Consider the following 19,793-nt stretch of genomic DNA (forward strand, 5'->3'; position numbering starts at 1 on the left):
AAGTTACCATGCTACTAGAAAGCTATGATCTAGTTGTCACCACAGAAATGTGATGAGACAAATTCCCTGACTGGAGTGTGGCTATCAATGGTTATAGGCTGTCAGTAGGGACAGACCAGGAAGGAGGGGTGGAGGTGCTGCCTTCTATCTCAGGAAACGGATAGAATGTGAAGAGCAGTCATTGAAGAGTAGCTACAAACAGGTTGAGAGCTTGTGGGTCAGAATTAAGGACAGAAGAACCAACAGGAACCTTGTGGTTGGTGTATACAACCGGCCACTTGATCAAGGAGAACCAGCTGATGAAGGTTCCAGCTACAGGAGGCTTCATGTTTGCAAGCTCTCATTCTACTTGGTGATTTCAGCTACCCTGACATATGCTGGAAAAGTAGCACAGCAAGCTGTAGGCAATCCAGGAGACTCCTGGAGTGCATTGAGGAAAACTTAGTCCAGCTTATAGAGACTCCCACCCAAGGAGATGCAATACGGGACCTTATGGTCATCAATACAAGCAAACTCATCAGTGACATTAGGGGGAATGGATATAAAGTGGAGAAGGGCAGAATTGGACTAGACATTAGGAAGAATTTCTTCACCATGAGAGTGGTGAGGCACTGGCACAGGTTGCCCCATCCCTGGAGGTGTTCAAGGCCAGGTTGGATAGGGCCTTGGGTAACCTGATCTAGTGGGATGTCCCTGCCCATGGCAGGGGGGTTGGAACTAGATGATCTTTAAGGTCCCTTCCAACCTTAACTATTCATAAGTACGATTCTATGATTCTATGTGGGAATTTCTGATTCCATATGAGAAAAAAAAAATCAGTGAGTGAAGTTAGACTCTGGAGCAGAGGTCCAGAAACAGTCTGGAATCTCCATTCTTGGAGATATTCAAAACTCAACTAGGCATGGACCCAAGCACCTTCTTGTAGTTGACCTTACTTTGAGCAGGAGATTGGACTGGAAACTTCCAGAAGCTCTGTCCAACTTATGTGATGTCATGATCCTGTCATTTATTTTAGAAGTGAACAACAGAGAGACCATAAATTCTTTACTCTCCCTTGTGGCCTTAAATGTAGTGCAGACCACTAATCAACGTAGCCTTTTATATTGAAGATGTTTCAAGGAATCCCTCACATGCTGCCTATTCCAAATTGAGCTGAACACGGCTCCATATTGTAGCTTCACTTAAGCTGATCTTACAGGAAGCTTTTTAACTCTTTAGTCATTAAATAACCTTCCCAATTTCTAAATATTATGAGAATTATAATAAAGTGAATTTAAAAAAATTAAGTGGTGGCTATTTGATCAAGTCACGTAGTAAAATTAATTATCATGAGAAGAAAGACACATTGGAGTAATGTGAAAAAAACAGGCAAAAAGAAAGCAGACTTCCTTAAACTCTCTTTTTTTTTGTAAATCCTGTAACAGGACATGATGCTTCTATTACTAAGGTAACACAGTTTCATTTTTATTACAAAGATAAATTTAACAACTTTTTACTGCTATTGTTTTTTATCAATCTTCCATTAAAATGTTTTCTGAGCTAAACAATAGTTTTTTACAAGTATGATTTCTCTGTAGTTGCCAACAAACATCCCAATTGCATACACATAGTTCAAAGTCCAGCAAAAATGTCTCAATACAAATAGTTCAGTCCAAGAAAAAGAACATTACACTCTGAGTGTTAGTACTCTTTAACAACTATGGAAACTCAGGGATGGAATAAACAAGTTAGTAAGCTTATATAAGTCACATGTCATGGAAGTGAACTTGTATTTTTGTTTGTTTGTTTAAGTATGTATGACAGAAAAATAGCAGTTGGTCAATTTTCCTCCTTTACCCTCATTTTTTAGGTTTTCACTGAGTTTAATTCTTCAACTTGTTGCCACTGTCTTTCATAGGAGTAATGCTATGCCATCAAGAAATAATGCACACACTGTTGTTTTCGCACATGTTGATACTTACAGACCTCTTATATGCCATTAGTTTTTTTACGACTTTGTCTCCATTCTCTGAATTTGCAAGAATTTATTTGAAAAATCTGTTTCTGCAAAGGTTAACGAGCATGGTGATAATGAGGACTTTTAAATATCTACTTTCAGATCTACCCACTGTAATTTGCAACAAACTGGTAAATTAAAAAAAAATCTTTTCTTGGAACAGATCTGAAATTTGCATCTTATTATGATCTTAATTCCTAATGTGGCTATACATTTACAAATAGTATTCCAAGTGTAAGCTTGGAAATGTACTTAATAGGGATGAAAAGGTTCTGCAAAATGTTTAATAAATATTGACATCTGTGCTGGTTTCAGCTGAAGCAGAATTTATCTCTGACTTTTCAGCCCCATTGTCACCACCAAGGTAATGGGCCATTGATGTGCAGAGTCCACTGCTCACACCTAATACAATGTAAATTGGGGCCCTCAGAGAGTCAATGGTGAAGTGGTCACAGGAACAGAACTGGTGACCCAGCCTGGCCAACAAAGTATTCCCTGCCATATACATCATATTCAGGATAGAGATCACAAGAGGTACTTCCTCTTCTACAATGGCTGACATTCAGGGAGGACCTCACCTGTCTGTCTGCCCCTGAACCCACTCATGTGTTCCTGAATCCAGTTCCTTGATCCAGTTTTTGAGTCCAGCTCCTGCCTGCTATTGAGTCCACTCTGGGACCTTCTCTGTGGCACCATTGAAGCATCAGTGGTGATGTACGGCTATCATGGGAGTCAGAATTGAGTTTTGTAGGCTCATATATATTTTATTATTTTCATATTCCTTTTATTATTATTGTTGCATTAAAGCTGGTTTAGTGTTTCCAACCCCTAAGTCTCTCATTTCCTTTCCCTTTCCTAGTGAGGGGATGATTGGGACTAAAAAGATGCCCAGCTTTAGCTGCTGATGTGGCTGGGGTGGAGTGTTAAACCAGGAGAAAATCATCTGCCCAGAATGAACTTGCATTTGGGAACCACGAATATAAACTTTTTGAAAAGCCATTGGCCACTAAAACCCAGACCCTCCAGAACAAAGATGACAACTATGTTTTAAAGTTTAAGAACAATAAATGAATCATCAGTGGATTCTAAAGTTTGATTCTAATTCACAGAACAGTGACTACTTCTTAAGACATTAACTGAGACAATTAAGTCTGTGTCCTAAAAAGGGATAGAGGCCTACATTTGGAAATTTGAATGGGAGGAAATTATAGAAACCCCCACTAGCCTCACATATTTCTGAAAAAAAAAAATTAAAACCACACCTAATAATAGTGATCCTACAGCCTTCCGAAGCAATCTATGTGCTGCTCAATTATTCATGTTATTTGACAAGGCGCCTCCCTTCTTAAATCTTCTTTGCTCAAAGAGTGTGGTAAGCTTGTAGCCCAACAGCCATATTCCCCCTAATGTAAAACTCCCTAAAATTAGGATAGCAGCACAAGGACAGAACATTTGTTCCATTGAATTTCAGAGCTTGTCATGGAAAGCTAAGCATTCGTTTAATGAAGGTATGAAATTCTTACATTTATTGCACAAAATGAAACACTTATGCACAATAAAAAATAGCTAAAAAAGAAGCGGGAGGGAGAAACTGGAGAAAGAGAGGACTTCTCGGAAGCTTTAACAGGGTTGTTTCCATGGAAACCCTCCCAGTGCTGGGTAGGATCCTCTAGCGAACTGGTGATCAAATCATGCAAGATTTCTTAATTATCTAGCAACAAATTGGTTTATGTTTGGAACTACAACTCTGCACATAATACCACTCATATATTGCTGGAGAAGGACACAGGATAGATTTTATAAAGAAACAGAAAAACACTGTAGCATGCAGCTGCCTTAAACAGAAGAACAAAGTAACATTTTAGGTTGACTTACATCTATTCTACAGTTCTACAGTTACACAAAGTTTAAATATGTAAATGTATCTATATTAAAAAATAATCAATTAAATAATATACATAGAAAGCAACCCAAATTTTACTAAGCAGTATAGGGCACAATATACCAAATGACACTATTAAAAACCTCCTAAATCTACTTGAGCTGAATTGAACCCAGCCATCTAACACATTTGATGTCAAGACAATCTGCACAAACAATGCATCATTTTTTTTTACATAGAAGCTCAATGAGAATACTTTCATTTTATGCATTTATCTGCATATTCATTAGAAGAAATAATCTGCATATACACACATGCATTTACAAAATGCTAGACTTGCTCCACGTATGAAAAACACCCCTTCATAGACAATAATAGAATCATAGAATGACCAGGTTGGAAAAGACCCACTGGATAATCGAGTCCTACCATTCCTATCAAACACTAAACCATGCCCCTCAGCACCTCATACACTTGTCTTTCAAATATCTCTAGGGATGGTGACTCAACCATCTCCCTGGGCAGCCTGTTTCAGTGCCCAATGACCCTTTCTGTTAAAAATTTTTTCCTAATGTAGAATTCCTGTCAATGGAGTTGAGTCCTGAAACAGCACATATCAAGCTGTTCAGGCACTTACTAACAGTAGCCTGATGCCTGTGTCTTAAGACAGGACTGTCCTGAGTTGCTTGATTTCTTTTGGGGTAGCCCGTACTTTGTTCTTATTTTTAGATGGACTTCTGTACTCATCCTTATTAGTCAGCTCTGTAAAATGGTCTTTACACATTCCTCATTTCAAGGTTCTACAAAAGTCTTCAGTTTGCATAGTTATACTTTGCTAGTCAAACATTTGTTCACATTAAATACTGTCGATTGTTTTCTGAATTTGTAATCTATAGTGTTACAAAATAAACTGCACCAAGATTTGCAGCCTCTGGGAGGGCTGTTACAAGACCTTGAAAATTATGTTTTGACTGTTTATCTACCTATTAGACCTGTCTGTGTGATTCGATCAGTTATTTTATCTTCTTTTCCTATTTTCGTTTTCTTTAGATTTTCATTTGAAGCTGAAGTGGTAGTTTAACATCATTAAATCTTTGGAGGTAGGTATGACAAATGTTGTATTTGGACATGAACAGTTTGTCTTCAGAACTCGCTAAATAAATTGATGCCAGGGACAAGGGGGAGGAGATTTTTTTTCTTTTTTTAAATATTTTTCTTTCAGAATTCCATTTTCTTTCCTCTATTTACAAGTTATACGACAGGCATCATTAACTTAAGAAATTTTGTTACAATTTAATGTTTATATTTATACCTTCACTTTTTACATATTTTTCTATAAATACATGTAATAATGATCCACTTACTGAAAGCTCTTAACTACCAGAGGTATCTGAACACTGTCCAGAAATAAATTTGTTCTGTTAGCATTCCAGGAACTGCTGATAAGTTTCAAGATGTTGTACATAATGTATCTAATTACTGATGGCAAACCATTTACTAGCAACTTCTTGATGTAGGCCATAGATCTTTCAGACTGTTATGCAAATGATAATACAACAATTAAAAAGGAAGACTGGTGTTTAGAAAGATTGGAAGAGTGAAATATTGAGGATGACAGAAAAAGGAGCTTTTAGTGTAATTATTTGTGCACATTTAGAATATCTCTCAATTGGACTTTCTGTATGCTAACCTAGCCAGGAAATGGCTGAAGTGCTGTGGAGTTTACCAAGCCTGCCAACTCCTGAGCTGCAAACATGCAGATTATACATTAATTTATTCTAGGAATAGAGGGCTACAGAATCACTAATTTGTGTAAACCATCTCCATAGTTCTGGCACAAAGTAGATAATATGCAGTGTTGGAATTTATGTATGAGAGAAAATTATTTTGCTAATAGCAAGATCATTATAGCATCCTTGCTCAAAATCATAGGTAGTCTTGCAAATAGCAGGGTAGACATGAGACACAAATTCAATTCAAAGATAACTGAAATTAGGATGCTTCTAAATATATACAATAGCATAAAACAAAAGAATTAACATGCAGTGTCATGCTTATCGCTTCAAGGATACATGACCCATTTTGTCCGGCTATTCTATGCATGTATGAACCCTAGGCCAAGCAATAATGGAGAAACAAGACACATAAACAGCAATGTGTTATTACAAACTGAAGAAGACACTGCAAAACCAGATTATCCTGTAGTTTTCCCAGTAAAAAGAGACTGGAATAACTGCAAAATTATTTCACTCACTGAACAAAACCAGAAATCATATCTGCAATCTAAGAATTAGCCTGTGTTGTTGAAGAAATACTGTTTTTAAAGTAGCATCAGCTTATGATACTCAAAGCAATGTTTTTGCATTCCTTCTGGATGCCTCCAGAGTTATGAAAGGCAGTAGATTTGGTAGAACAAATGCCTGGAGACTACAGTTCTGAAAGACAGATTTATGTACAGATGTATATCATCCTGGATTTACATATGATTTTCCAGAGTCATCTTTGGAGTCCTGTAAAATGTAGGATGAGTAAAAGGGAAGTCAGATAGTGGGCTTCTGAGATAAAATCTTCCCTTACTAAAATTTCTGTAAAAGGTTTTCCTTCTTATAGCATAGTATCTCTCTTGCAGCATCATCCTTTGAATCCTTACTTTTGCCTGCTTCCCCTGTAATTTTTTTTTTTTTGCCTTTTACCATCACCATTAAGTTCATTGGAAGAATTCTCATGTAGCAATGTATTATATTATTTTTTAGCATAAAAAGTTCCCTGACTTTTTTTTTACTTATTATATCTTTTACAGTTTTGTATGTATTGCCTTCAATTATCTACATTTTAATCTCTTTTCTTTTGATCTAGCACTATTAAATTATTTCATCCACATAGCTCTATTCCCTGTCCTTGTTCTTCAATATAATTTCTCTACAGCCTTCCAGAAGGCATTACTGTGCTAGAAAGGCCACCTAGCTCTTTATTTTGTCAACAACAAATTCTAATTAAAATCAACCCATTTGCTCAATAGAAGTTGACCTGTCTCCACCCGCCTACCCAGCACCTACAGCTGAATTTCACTTACCTGAGGTCACAGACAGCAAGGATATATAGTACCTATGTACTAGCAGAAAAGGTTTCTTGCAGGAAAAATCAGAAGGATAAATCTATGTTCCAAATACTGTGTCAACTCACTGAGGCAAAGTTCTCTTGAGTTATCTCTCCTTTCCACCTCAACACACCTATGTTGTACAGGCATTTCACCTTAAGCTGTTATCAGCTGGTAGGCACGCTGCAGGTTTTTACACTTCGAAAATATTGTAATAGCTTTTGTGCTTTTTAAAATATACTTGATAAACAACCATACAAAAGTGGCAAACCTAAAAGCAATCAGCAGGAAGCTTGTTCACAAACATGGATATTTCCTTATGTATCACAGAATCACTAGGTTGGAAAAGACCCCTAGATTCATTGAGTCCAACCATTCCTATCCATCACTAAGTCATGCCCCTCAGCACCTATTCCATCCATCCATCTTTAAATATCTCCAGCGAAGGTGACTCAACCACCTCTCTGGGCAGCCTGTTCCAGCGCCCGATGACCCTTTACATGAAAGTTGCTTTTAGTTTAGGAGAATTACCCTTAGCATAGAGAAGTAAATGTCTCTTAATGGATACCTGTAGAAGTAAAAAGAACAGAATGATAGTAATGAGGTAGCGTCCCACATGTTTCACAAAAATATGTAAGAATATATTTCATCTGATGATCATTAGGCCATTTGCATGTGACATGAAACATAGCTTACTGAAAAAAGCAAACCAAACCAAACATAAAGTACCACCACAAAACCACAAGACTGTAGTAAAGAAAATGTTATTCAAGTAATAACATGAGAAGTAGTACCCTGAAGAGCCATCAAACTACATCTGAGTGTGAGGCATCCTGTGACCGACCTTAATTTAAAGTCAGGGTTTACAGAATCAGAAAGCAAGTTATAAATATGCAAGGTGAAGGATCAGTCCCTTTTAAGAGGTCTTTTTAAATGGTAAAGATTTTTCTAAGTACAGACACACAGTTATATATACTTGTTTTTCTTACACAAATCAAGTTTACTTGGAGAGCTACAGTAACCAGCAAAAGTGGATAGTGCAGCAATTGTGCATCTAGAAATATTAGAATAACTAGAGCAAGCACGGCTGCTTGGAACAACTAGGAAGAGCAAATGGTTGACAAGTCACCTTGTTGACCTAACTACATATTAAGTGAGCCTAAGCAATTAAACAAGGAAGATAACACTACCCTGGAATTATTGATCCTATTCTACAAGAGATGCATAACTGCATGTTACATTAAAAAAAAACAAGTATCCTAGCAATTGTATCATCAGGAGGTGAGAAAAGAGAATAACTCTTGTTATTGTACTTTGAGCACCTAGAGCAGCAATTGATTACTCTGCTGTTCACTCTTTTCTTTTGCACTCCAGTGAAGCAATATTTTTATTCCATTTTACGTACCATTTACGAGCAATAAACCTTAGCTCAGTGAGTATCAGACATTATTTTGATTTTCCCAGGTTCCTGCAGTGCTAGTTTTTGTTAATGATTATAAAATTTTACCTCAGTCTTCAGTGTTCCTAGTAATGATAGAACTGAACACTGCACAAAATCCTTGGTGTATAGATGGTGTCCATGACTTGGGTAAGTGACAGAGCCCTTTGAACTTTCATCCTTAATGAGAGGAAAATTTCCTAAACAATTTGTTTATGAAGTTACGATCATTATTGTTATTCATAAATATCTGCTTTTTCTAATCTTGTTCAGATGAACAAATACATAGGAAGTAATTTTCACTTTTCCTTCAGTTAAACATGAAGCAAACAGTGCCTCAGCATTTTCATTGATATCTAAAGATGCAGGAGGACTGAATCTCCAAATATTTATTTTTCAGTATTTGTATTAAATTAAGTACGACCAAACAAAAAGTTAATCTACAACAGTTTATAGACTTTGGATTTTACTTCATAACGTTTGAAAATTGGAACCTGGCACTGTATTTTTGGCTAGCCTGGAGATTTATAGATTGCAGTAAATAAACACAATATTATTCTGGGACTTGGGCCAGATTTATCTACAGCTCCGGAAGATCTTTTATTTTTGCCTTACCACAGGTACTTCATTCCATACAGAAAAATAAGACTTATTCATCTACCTGGACTTCTGACAAACAAACAAATAAACAAAGAACCCTTAACACCCCCAAAACAAACCACGCCAAAACTAATCAAGAAAACATTCTTCCTTAAAAATGTTATTTAAAATCAAGAACGTTATTTTAAAACTGGAACAAGAACTAGAACTACTCTCACAGACTAACTAGGTGAATAACTGGACATACTAGCATCTCCGAGAGCAGAACAGAGCATGATATAACTATGAACTGTCATCAATGGATCACAAAAGTATTATCTACTCCTTGATGACTGTGGCCCAACACTCCAGAAGAAAAGGAAACATGAATAAATGAAAAGCAATCTACAGGATACAAACAAAATTTACTAGTGATCTCAAAGGCATGACTTGTAATGCAAAGTGCATTAGCATTACCGTAGCTAAAGAAGATAAGATCAAAACTAAACTAGCAAAAGGAAGTTGCAAAGAAGAAAATAATTGATTTCTAGTGTACACAGGTATAACGCTATATACAGGAAAAAAGATAACATGCTTAAATTTTAGCAAGGAAAATTCATGTGGAATAAAAGAGAAAAGCCCCTTCTAATAATATTAAAAATAAAAACTGGGAAAAGTGTCTTTGGAAAAATGGGGAAGTTTTTAAAGGACGGTCTGAACAAACATCTACTAGACATAAATCTTCCTGTGAAATGTGGGTTTGGATTCTTTAAGGTCTTCTGAAATCTTTACTGTTTGCATCCTGCCATATTAACTTTTCAACATATACCAGGAAGGATAAAGTACCATGAGAAATACAGTCTGTGAATTTAAGACTGCATCACCAAAAGCTGATCCATACATTCAAGCTGATCCTTCACACAGAGATCACCACACCACCTTCTCTGCCTGTTTCTCCTGAGGAGTTTTTATCCATCTTTTACCACACTCCAGCCATGTGAGCTATCCCACCACATCTCAGTTGCTGCAACGTCACTCCTCCATGACTACTTGTGATGCTGCATGTCCTCCTGCTTGTGTCCCAGGCTGATCTGAGGTACATGTCCAAATGTCCCTTCACCCTGCTTTATCATTTCTGAAGTCTGCCATATTCCTGTCACTCTGAACCCTTTGGTTTTGACCCCTGTCCGTTACTGTCTAATTTAAATGAGGGTAAAAGTGTTTTTTCATGGGTCCTACTTTAAAGTCATTTTAATTTTGACTTGATTAGTTTGTATGAAGTGTTGATATTGAACAGTGTTTCTTTTTCCCTCATGGTTTACTGAAGAAGAGAAAACTAGGAATTATCAGGCCTCAAAAAAAAAAAAATGATTATTAATTTTTTCATTTTACTCAAAAGTTTTTAAAAGTTCTAAGACATACATACAAAAAATGAAATATGCATACTTACAATGACATGGGGAAAAAAGAAAAAAAATAGAAAAATTATAGAAAAATATACAAATTATATGATGTTGCAACATAACATAAAACATTCAAAATGAAAGACGAGATGGAACTGTGACATGGGCAGGATTCTTACATAACTAAACAGCTGGAAGCTTCTTTCTCTGCAGTGTAAAATACCAGCAAAGGGATTTGAATTAGGAAGACAAAACTGATGAAGAACTAGTGATCCTAGATTCTCACAGTTACAGTTTTTTACTTTCACTCAGACAGTCTTAGAAGAACTCAGAATGAAATTTATGCCATAGAGCAACAAATGGAACCTTTGCTCACAGACTGCTCTGTACTGGTGAAATACAATCAGCCTTACTGATTGGTCTGAAATGTGAAAGAAATTTTATGAGCTAAATTAGTACTGATCTGCTATCAAAACTCTCATCCTGAACAAAACTCAGAAGGCCATCATACAAGACAAATGAGTTAACAAAGCAGACCTCTTATCTATATGTTCACTACTGTCAGTTCTGTAAGAGATTAAGTCTGTGCTGTTGGGCCTTTCTTGGCCACCATAAATACAACGGAATCTGCTACAGTTTCTATTATATTTAAATGTCCTTCCAGCATCAACACAATTTATAGCAGACTTTTTTTTTTACCTCTGAATGTGCAGAGCTGAATAAAAGATGATTAATTTTGTGAAATTCTACATTTATTTTTGTAACACGCACAACTGAACCATCTTCAGACTCCTTCATCAGTGAACAATTTTAAATATTATCTTTGTAAAAACAGGCTACAGATCTGAAATCCATCTCACAAGTCAAAACCAGTAGTGTCTTCATATTTAAATAAACCAGCAACACTCCTGCCAGTGATGAGAACAAGAAGATTAATTAATGCTGAAGAGAAAGATTCATGTTTCATAGGCAAATCATTAATCATTCTTTAAGTTAATAAAGACACGGTCTTACACAATGATAGAATTTTAGCTATGCAATCTTTCATCTGCCAAAAACACTACTTGCAATCAGGTTTTCTTTTGGAGTAATATTTGGAGGGCTTTAGGGACTTCTTAGAAAAATAATTTGTTATGACTTCGGCCTTCCAGATCTAATTACAACCAAGTTATAAATCAGGGTTTGCAAACTGTGACATAAATAGTGAATATTTTCATAATTTCCACTTATACTCAGGCATATTCTAATTTTAGGCAGAAATTAAAAGATACAGAAAGTTTTTATCAAGCCTTAATTTCGTTAATCTGAGGAAAATATACTAGTTTATTTAAAAGCTCACAGTCGCAAAAGGTTTTTGGCTTAAGCAGTTTAGTAAATTGATTTAATGAACTGGGATTTACCAGTAACTACTTTCAAAGTATCTCAAATTATTTTACAACCATTATTCATGATAATTGATCACTAGAAAGAGTCTATCCAGGAATGCCACATAGAAAATGAACCTATGAAAAATGTGAGATGTTACAGGGAAACAATTACATGGCATAAGTAGCATCAGCTAGTCCAAACTGGAATTGAGCAAGAATTATACATATAACACCTTACTTCTTAAAATAGTCTCTAGGGAGTTATAATAAATAATTTCAATTAGAAATTAGTTTTTAACTAATCAGAACTAACCAAACTATTCAAATTGTTGTCAGTTATTTGTCTAAACCAATATTTTACTTTTCCAAGTTCTTCCTTCCCATTTTGATGGGAAGTTCTTCCCTTCCATCTTAATCCTTCAGAGTAATATTCTCCTCTTCAAATTGCAGGTATTACTCTTCTTGTTATAATGTCCTCAGTGACAGTTTTGCAACATATTTTCAATGGTATATGCCCTATGGTCAATTAATTCCATGTCCTTTGTCTTTGCTTAAGAAAATTCTTAAGAAAACAGGAGGTAAAAACAGTGTTTCAAGCCTTTCATTAACAACCCCTCCTAACTTCCACTCACTTGTTCTAAGAAGCATTCACTTCCAGCCTTGAACACAACCGTGGGCTCACACATTTGGGTGTTCAAGTACTGGGTTAGATTTCTTAATTTTAAAATCTGGACTTTCTCTTTTCCTCTTTATTGCCCATATGAGTTGTTATGACAATCCTTTTTTTATTAAATTTGATCTTATTCATACTTTTTCCACAAAATTGGCAAGATAATGCATTGTTCCAACTGTCTTTTCCTTACTTTTGTGTGAACTAGAACTGTCTGCAAACATTCCCTTTCTGTAATAATTACATATACTTTCTTTCTTCTTCTAAACATAATTTCATTTTAGAAACAGCTCAGTTCTGCTGCTTTACTCAGTCCTCTGGAGATGTAATTTGAGGCCTATTTTCCAAATTAAGATGGTTACTGCACTGATGAATGCTTATTACTTTAATCTAAATACCTCTTTATTCAGGCCTGTGTCACACTAACTGAGAGTTTGCCCACTGGTAAGTCTCTAATGAATCTTAGGACAGGTCTCCTTACCACTGATAGGAACTCCTGAAATCCCATGAGGATGTGCAAAGCCAGACTATGTAAACCAAATGCAAGTGTGATTCCAATGTTGTGATGAACATTCTGAACTGGGTACGTGCACTTCTAATGAAAGGATAAGTAAAAAAAACCATGTAAAGATATTTTGTATTGCTTCATAGGCTGTTATCTATATCCTGATCTTTTGTATACCTCTTAATCATCCATTAGATATTTAATTCTGATAAAAAAATACAAACCAAAAATTGTTAAAAAAATCCATGCTGAGCTGGCTTTATAAAAATTAGTAATGATTTTTTTTTAAATAATTTCTCCTACGCTATTGGACACAATAGGTGAGCACAATGGGTATTTACAGTTCTCCACCCATCATAGGAACTTATTTCTGTGGCCATCATTATTATAAATGAACTACCACAGATTTTGAACAAGGATCTAACATATTTTTAAAAAAAAAAAAAAAAGAGAGACTGAAGTTGGGTGCTGGTCTCTTCTCCAGAGTAACAAGTGATATGACGGAAGGAAGTGGCCTCAAGTTGCACTAGGAGAGGTTTAGACTGGATATTGAGAATTATTACTTCACTGAAAGGATTCTCAAGCATTGGAACAGGCTGCCTAGGGAAGTGGTGGAGTCGCCATCACTGCAGGTATTTAAAAGACATGTAGATGTTGTGGTTAGGGACATGGTTTAGTGGTTGACTTCACAGTGTTAGGCAAGGGTTGGACTTCATGATCTTAAAGGCCTTTTCCAACCTTAATTATTCTATGGTTCTATAAAATCAATTGTAACTCTCACAAATAATACTTTTTTTGGTTAAGGAATGCATACTATGTTAGATCATTACTATTGCTTGTTTATTTTCAGTGAGCTCTATTTAATGAACCCTATATAAGTAATGATGATATTGTTATTAGCACAGTGAAACTTGTATGGTTTAGTATTAGGAATACATGATAATTCCAATATAATATAGTTCTGTAACAATTTCTTGGTTTACAACACATCAATAATAACTTAAAGTAGCTTCAAATAATTCAGAAAAGTTTCGCCGCTAGTTTGAATAACAGAAAATCCACAGATCTGATCACATGTTAAAATTCACGCGAGAATTTCCTGTTCTTCAGGCTCAGGTTCATTTTATCACATGAGTAGACTGTGCATTTATGTGAAATGATCCTGATAATGAGAACCAGATGCTATTCTGAGAATAAGACTAATATAATAAGAAAAGACAAGTATGGTAGGGTATACTAGAGAGCAATTTCAGTTCTTTTTGTAGAGGCAAAAGTTTTATTCTGTTGATCTTAAAGATAACTAACAGAAAGAACTCACAAAGTTCTTTTATTACAAAACTTCAAAGCAACAAAAAGCAATGCAACTTTCGTCATTAAAAAAAAAAGTTATTCAGGTTATTATTTTGCAGAGCTTCTGGGTCCTGCTTGAAAGTACACTTCATTCTACTTGAAAACATAAAACTTTTGCATTATACCACTATTTCAATTAAATGGTAGAGGTTTTTTTCATAACTTCTCTCCTCATCTCCAACTTGATTAACTTTTCTAATTTTATGGGAGCATCACTGCCATTTGTAAATTTGCCAATTTACACTTTTTAATACACTATCCACAAAAGTGTTGGCCCTTCTAAGACACTGATTTATAATATTCCAAATAGGTTCTGTCGAATAACTTCTGAAAAATTGCTTGTGCATTTAGTATTAAGTTGTCTTCATATCTTATATACAAATACATCATTCCACAAAATATTTTTGTTGGTTTTCTTTTTGACTTGCTTTAAATAATCCAGCATATCTTAAACCAGTATCATACAGCTATTTTGGGGCTTTTCCTAAAAATAAGCAGTAACAATTGTTTGTATATAAGAATTGGATTCAGACAAAAACCTGCTTGTTCAATGTGAGATGTAATTTATTCCTGCTTTAAGTTAGCACACTTTATTTTCTTCTACTTATATTATGAGTTCCAGTAGTTATTGCATTGCATGGCATCAAGTGCAGTACTTTGACTTTATGTCCTGCTTTGTTCTCTCTGCAGCCTGGAAAGCCCAATTAACAACAAAGACACAAAGAGTCAGCATGTTTACTGTTCATATTACTAGGTTCTACTTGCCATGATGTCCTGAAATCCCTTATCTACCTGCAACCAAATTTATCTGTCTGTGAAATACTTATGTCTTTAAATTAATACTCCTTGGTAGTTATGTGAAGTTTAATTATTATTTTTTTCATAAATTCTATACTATTATATGCCATATATAAAAAGATATACCCCTTCAAGAAAATGTACTGGAAGGTCTACAAGACACTTAGGTATACTTTTATTTCACTTGAAAATGCTGGGGTTTTTATCTGACCTAGAACTTACATCATGTAGTTGAAATATGTATAGTCATGTATCTGTGTTGTCACAAAATTGTACCAGCGACTCGCAATTAACATATTTTCCTCTCCAGTGGGTTCTGCACACAGGCAGTAGCAAACAGTGAGATGAATATTCTAATATTCAGAATTGACACTTGCTAGATTAATTTTTAAAATATTAGTTTATAAGTATCTTGATCCAGTTTATTTGGAATAAATCTGCTGAAGAAAAAGAAATTATGCATACACCTGTATAGACAGATGAAAATGAAAAGCAGAAATGCAGAAAGTAGACATCCTTTTTGTTCATGTAAAGGTAACTGCATTCAGTGGGTTATGCACTTCTCTGACCAAAATACATGTTAATTCAAACAAAAGAAAAAGAGCCTCCTGTTGAAAATATGAATAAAAGTTTTATAGCCACAAATATTTTGTAGTTGCATGTACGGAGAATAGTGAAAATATTTCAATAAAACTTCTCAGAATACATCCAAAACCATATTTCATTTTTGAAAATTCTGAATTCTAATAATAAGCCAGTTCAGAATGAGGATTCTTACAACAGCTATTTTACCCTGGAATGGGAAAATCTTTAAAAATGTAAAAGTCAGAATACCTCTGTAATTATGAAAATGTCTAATTATTATAATCCTTATAAAATGTCAATATTATACATAGATGTAATGTTACTTTTTAGCCTTAATAAATTATTCCTACTCTGCTGCATTATTGAGAAAATCCAAGCTGCTGCATTATTTCAGGAATAGGTGGTATGATAAAGCTGCTGCCATATTTCAATGTTTAAAACAACCTTATCAAAATTAATTTGTCAGGGAAGAAGTCTTTGTTTAAGAACTCATCATGTGTTCTGCACAGCATAATTGACAATACAATAAATACAATATAATTATTTTTAATTAAGGTATTTTTGCACTTCTATTATATCTAATAAAAATTAAAGTAATTCAATGAATATCAGTACATTCAAATGGCAGGTGAAAAACTTTGTCCATTTGAACTATGTGCACTGAGAAACAGGGCATGAAATAAGGCAATTGTTAGGTATGTGCACTAATTTTGTGATACAATTCTACAGAAACTAGTAAAGAAAAAAGAATCCATTTGAGAAATAACTCTTTTCTTAATAAATAAATTATGGCCAAAAAATATGTTACTTAAAAAATACAAATGTCAGTGTTATGCACTGAATTTAAACCATAAGCATATAATAAGGTGTCATGTATGTATGTTTGAAGCATATAATAATGTCTCATACATGTACGTTTGTGCCAGTACAAAGCACTATCGAGTGCAGTGAAATTCCCCTCATTGAGACATCAGCCCATAAGAAATACATTGTTAAAATGCAAGCGGGATCTCCTGATCACATCATTCAAAATGAAAGTGATGTGAAAGGACTGATCTAATAATACATTACTCCCAAAATTTACTTGTTCTGAATTACAAGAGGCAGCAGACAATGGCATTTTACATACAAATGAACTGAAGACATCTATGAGCTCAACTCCACGGATATCTAAGCATGTGGATATCTAAGCATGCTTTGTTCAATTTCCTCTAGGTAAAATACTCAAGCAAACATTACATGCCCCAAATGAATACTGAATAAGGTTTACTTTTGTGTTACACTTGGGCTTTGTTCTAACAAATCAGACAATGACATTTCCTAGGTCATGGCATTGTAATACTCTGTATTTCCCTAACCTAACTAACTATATTAAAATTAACAACTAGTATATGCATGTCTGGAAGAGACCTAGCCATCTACCAGAAAACAGTAATCAAGATGTTTAGTGTTGGGAAAAATTAATTCTTACATGTATACTCTCAAGATTATACACGACTTCACTTGTTTGTCTCAGGATTATCTGTTTTAGATGTAATGAGCATTGGTGGGGAACAAAAAGACAAAAAGAACTCTTTAAAGATGAATGTTTAATCAAAGAGAGTCTCCATGGCAAACACAGAGAAAGAGATAAGAAGCTCATTAGTAGCTAATCACCTTTAGCAACCTTCTGCAGAATTCTGTGTTGAATAATTGCATTAGACAAAATTAGGACAAATTCATTCAAATGGAACCACAAAGGTCTCTATATTAAATGTAAAATTAGATGTCTCTGATATCAAACATGGATTCATAGAAGGAATTATTGACAATAATTAGTTAATTTTTTTATTGAACGTAGATAAGAAATACTTTAACAGTAATTTGGTGCATTAAGTCTCTAAGTCATTATGCTTGATGTTAAAACTTAAATCAAGAATCTGTTACATTCCTAGGTTATGTTTCAGTAATTCATAGCCATCAGTATTAAAATGTGTACCTTGTAGGTTTGGTTTTTTTATTTGTCAAGCATTTACTCCTTAGATTCTTCAAAGCTATTGATTAGAGAAATTCCTTCTCAAAAAAAAAAACCCAACAACTTTGCTTCTGCTTGAGTTTCTGCAGTAAACCAAGTCACCTCTTCATTCTTCTTTAAGCACACTGAAATGTTTGAGTTCCTTCAGTCTCTAGACAAAATGATGATTTTGAAACCTAACAGAACTGGTTTCCTCTTTTTCTGAATCTTTTCTAATTTGTCAACTCTGTTTTGCCCTAGAGAGCAATACTCATCAGTTAAAGTCCCCTCTAACCATGAATAAAAAGAAATATAGTTTTCATATTCTTATGTGATAGTCTTCTGCTTACACACTACAGTTATGTTTAACCACAGGACTACTTTGGGACCTTATAATTCCAAGTCAAATTTATACCGTGTATTTTCACATCCCCTTGGAATAAAAATTTATCAAACATTCTACTGAAAAACTTTGTATAAAAATAAAACATGTTTAACACTGTTACTGTGATGACTGACTGGCAAGTGGAAGAATCAGGTTCAGATCTCTCATCTTCCTCATTTGAGACTACAAATTTTTATGTCAATTCATTTCAAAACTGGGAGATCAAGAATTTGAGCTGTCATCAACAGTCAAATCCATTAGCCTTCTACTTTGCTACAAACATAAATCTTGTACAAGTTAACATATTATCATCAAATTTTTTTAGGATTGTCTCCATAAACAAAATTTGGATTTATGCCTTGATTACCTATCTTCTTTATTAGCTAGCATTTTTTCTGGGAAGTAGAAGGGGAAGATTCACGAGTTATAAATAATTTTATCAGAAATATTATTAATAACTTTCTATTTTCTTCAAGATCATGGATAAACATATTAAGTAGCTCTCAGCCAAGAATAGGAAACAATGGAATAGGATGTCCAATTATATACATTTCCCATACTTGACTACATTTTTTGTGGTATGGGTGTTCTGGAAGAAGATAAAGTAGAATTAGCTAAGTCTCTTCTAAGGAACATCATTTTCTGGAAGCTAACTGCATTTTTTTCAGACAATGTTTCTCTCTAGAAGTGATAACACAGGATGTTGGTGTGCAGAAAGGCCATTGCTTATACCTATTCCTGTAGTAACCGAGGCCATCCTCGAGATGATAGGATGCCGTAAGTCAAAGACAAAAAAGGGTCACACTTGCAGGGAAGGGTGGACAGGTCAGGTGACAACAGAGTATTCAATTCCATATATGTCATACTCAGTTTAAAACTGAGGGATCACGAGGTTATCATTCTCTTCCTCCACAGCTGAGTCCTAGTGAGGACCTCATCTGTCTGTTTGCCTCTGATCCCGGATTCGTGCACTCCTGAATCCAGTCCCTGAGGCCAGCTCCCTCCCAGACTCAGATTCTTCCCTTTGGCTGCTCTGCAGCATCTGTGGTGACATATATTCATCGAGGGATGGGGGTGCAACTTTGTATATTTGTGTATATTTTATCATTTTCTCATTAACAGTATTTTATTCATTGTTCTTTCATTAAAGCTGCTTTAGATTTAGCTTCCAACCCACAAATCTTTTCCTCTCGTTTCCCTTTACCCTTTCCCTGGTGGTGGTGGGGAAGTGAACTGGGTCAATTGCTCAGTTTTAGCTGATGAAATTGAGCCAGTCCAGGGCTAAACAATGACATGTGAGTTATCCAGGTTTTAATCCAACTGAATTTTGATTTTTTTAATCAGAAATTTATCAGAATATTAATTTCAGTTGGAATCTTTTTGAAGCTCCTGTAAGACTGCATTAAATACTTCAGATAAATATAAATCTTATACTCTGTAAAGTTAACCTGTAAATACAGAAAAGGATCTCAAGCTTGCCTGATATAACAGAGTTTCATCAAAAAATTGTCTTTATTGTATTTCATTATGTATAGTAGTGGTAATTGCTCCATTTTATCAGCCTAGCACCTTTCATTACTATTCAAGCATTATTTCACTCTAATAGTCCTAGAAAATAAGATTTACTCACAAAACAGGATTCCCTAGTATTGCTATATTTCTAATGTTTACAAGGAAAAAGTATTTGACCTACAATATGCTTTAGAATAGAAGAGTTATCTTCTATAGATAACTTAAGATATCAA

At 34.8% G+C, this 19,793-nt stretch overlaps 1 protein-coding gene across 1 annotated transcript in view; it reads right to left on the reverse strand.

Moving 5' to 3' along the window:
- Nucleotides 1-19,793, reverse strand: part of CSMD3 (CUB and Sushi multiple domains 3) — a 608,404-nt gene that overhangs the window by 435,945 nt on the left and 152,666 nt on the right. The gene's annotated exons all lie outside the window — the stretch shown is intronic.

Source organism: Phaenicophaeus curvirostris, chromosome 3 (genome assembly GCF_032191515.1).
Source record: "Phaenicophaeus curvirostris isolate KB17595 chromosome 3, BPBGC_Pcur_1.0, whole genome shotgun sequence".
NCBI lineage: Eukaryota > Metazoa > Chordata > Aves > Cuculiformes > Cuculidae > Phaenicophaeus > Phaenicophaeus curvirostris.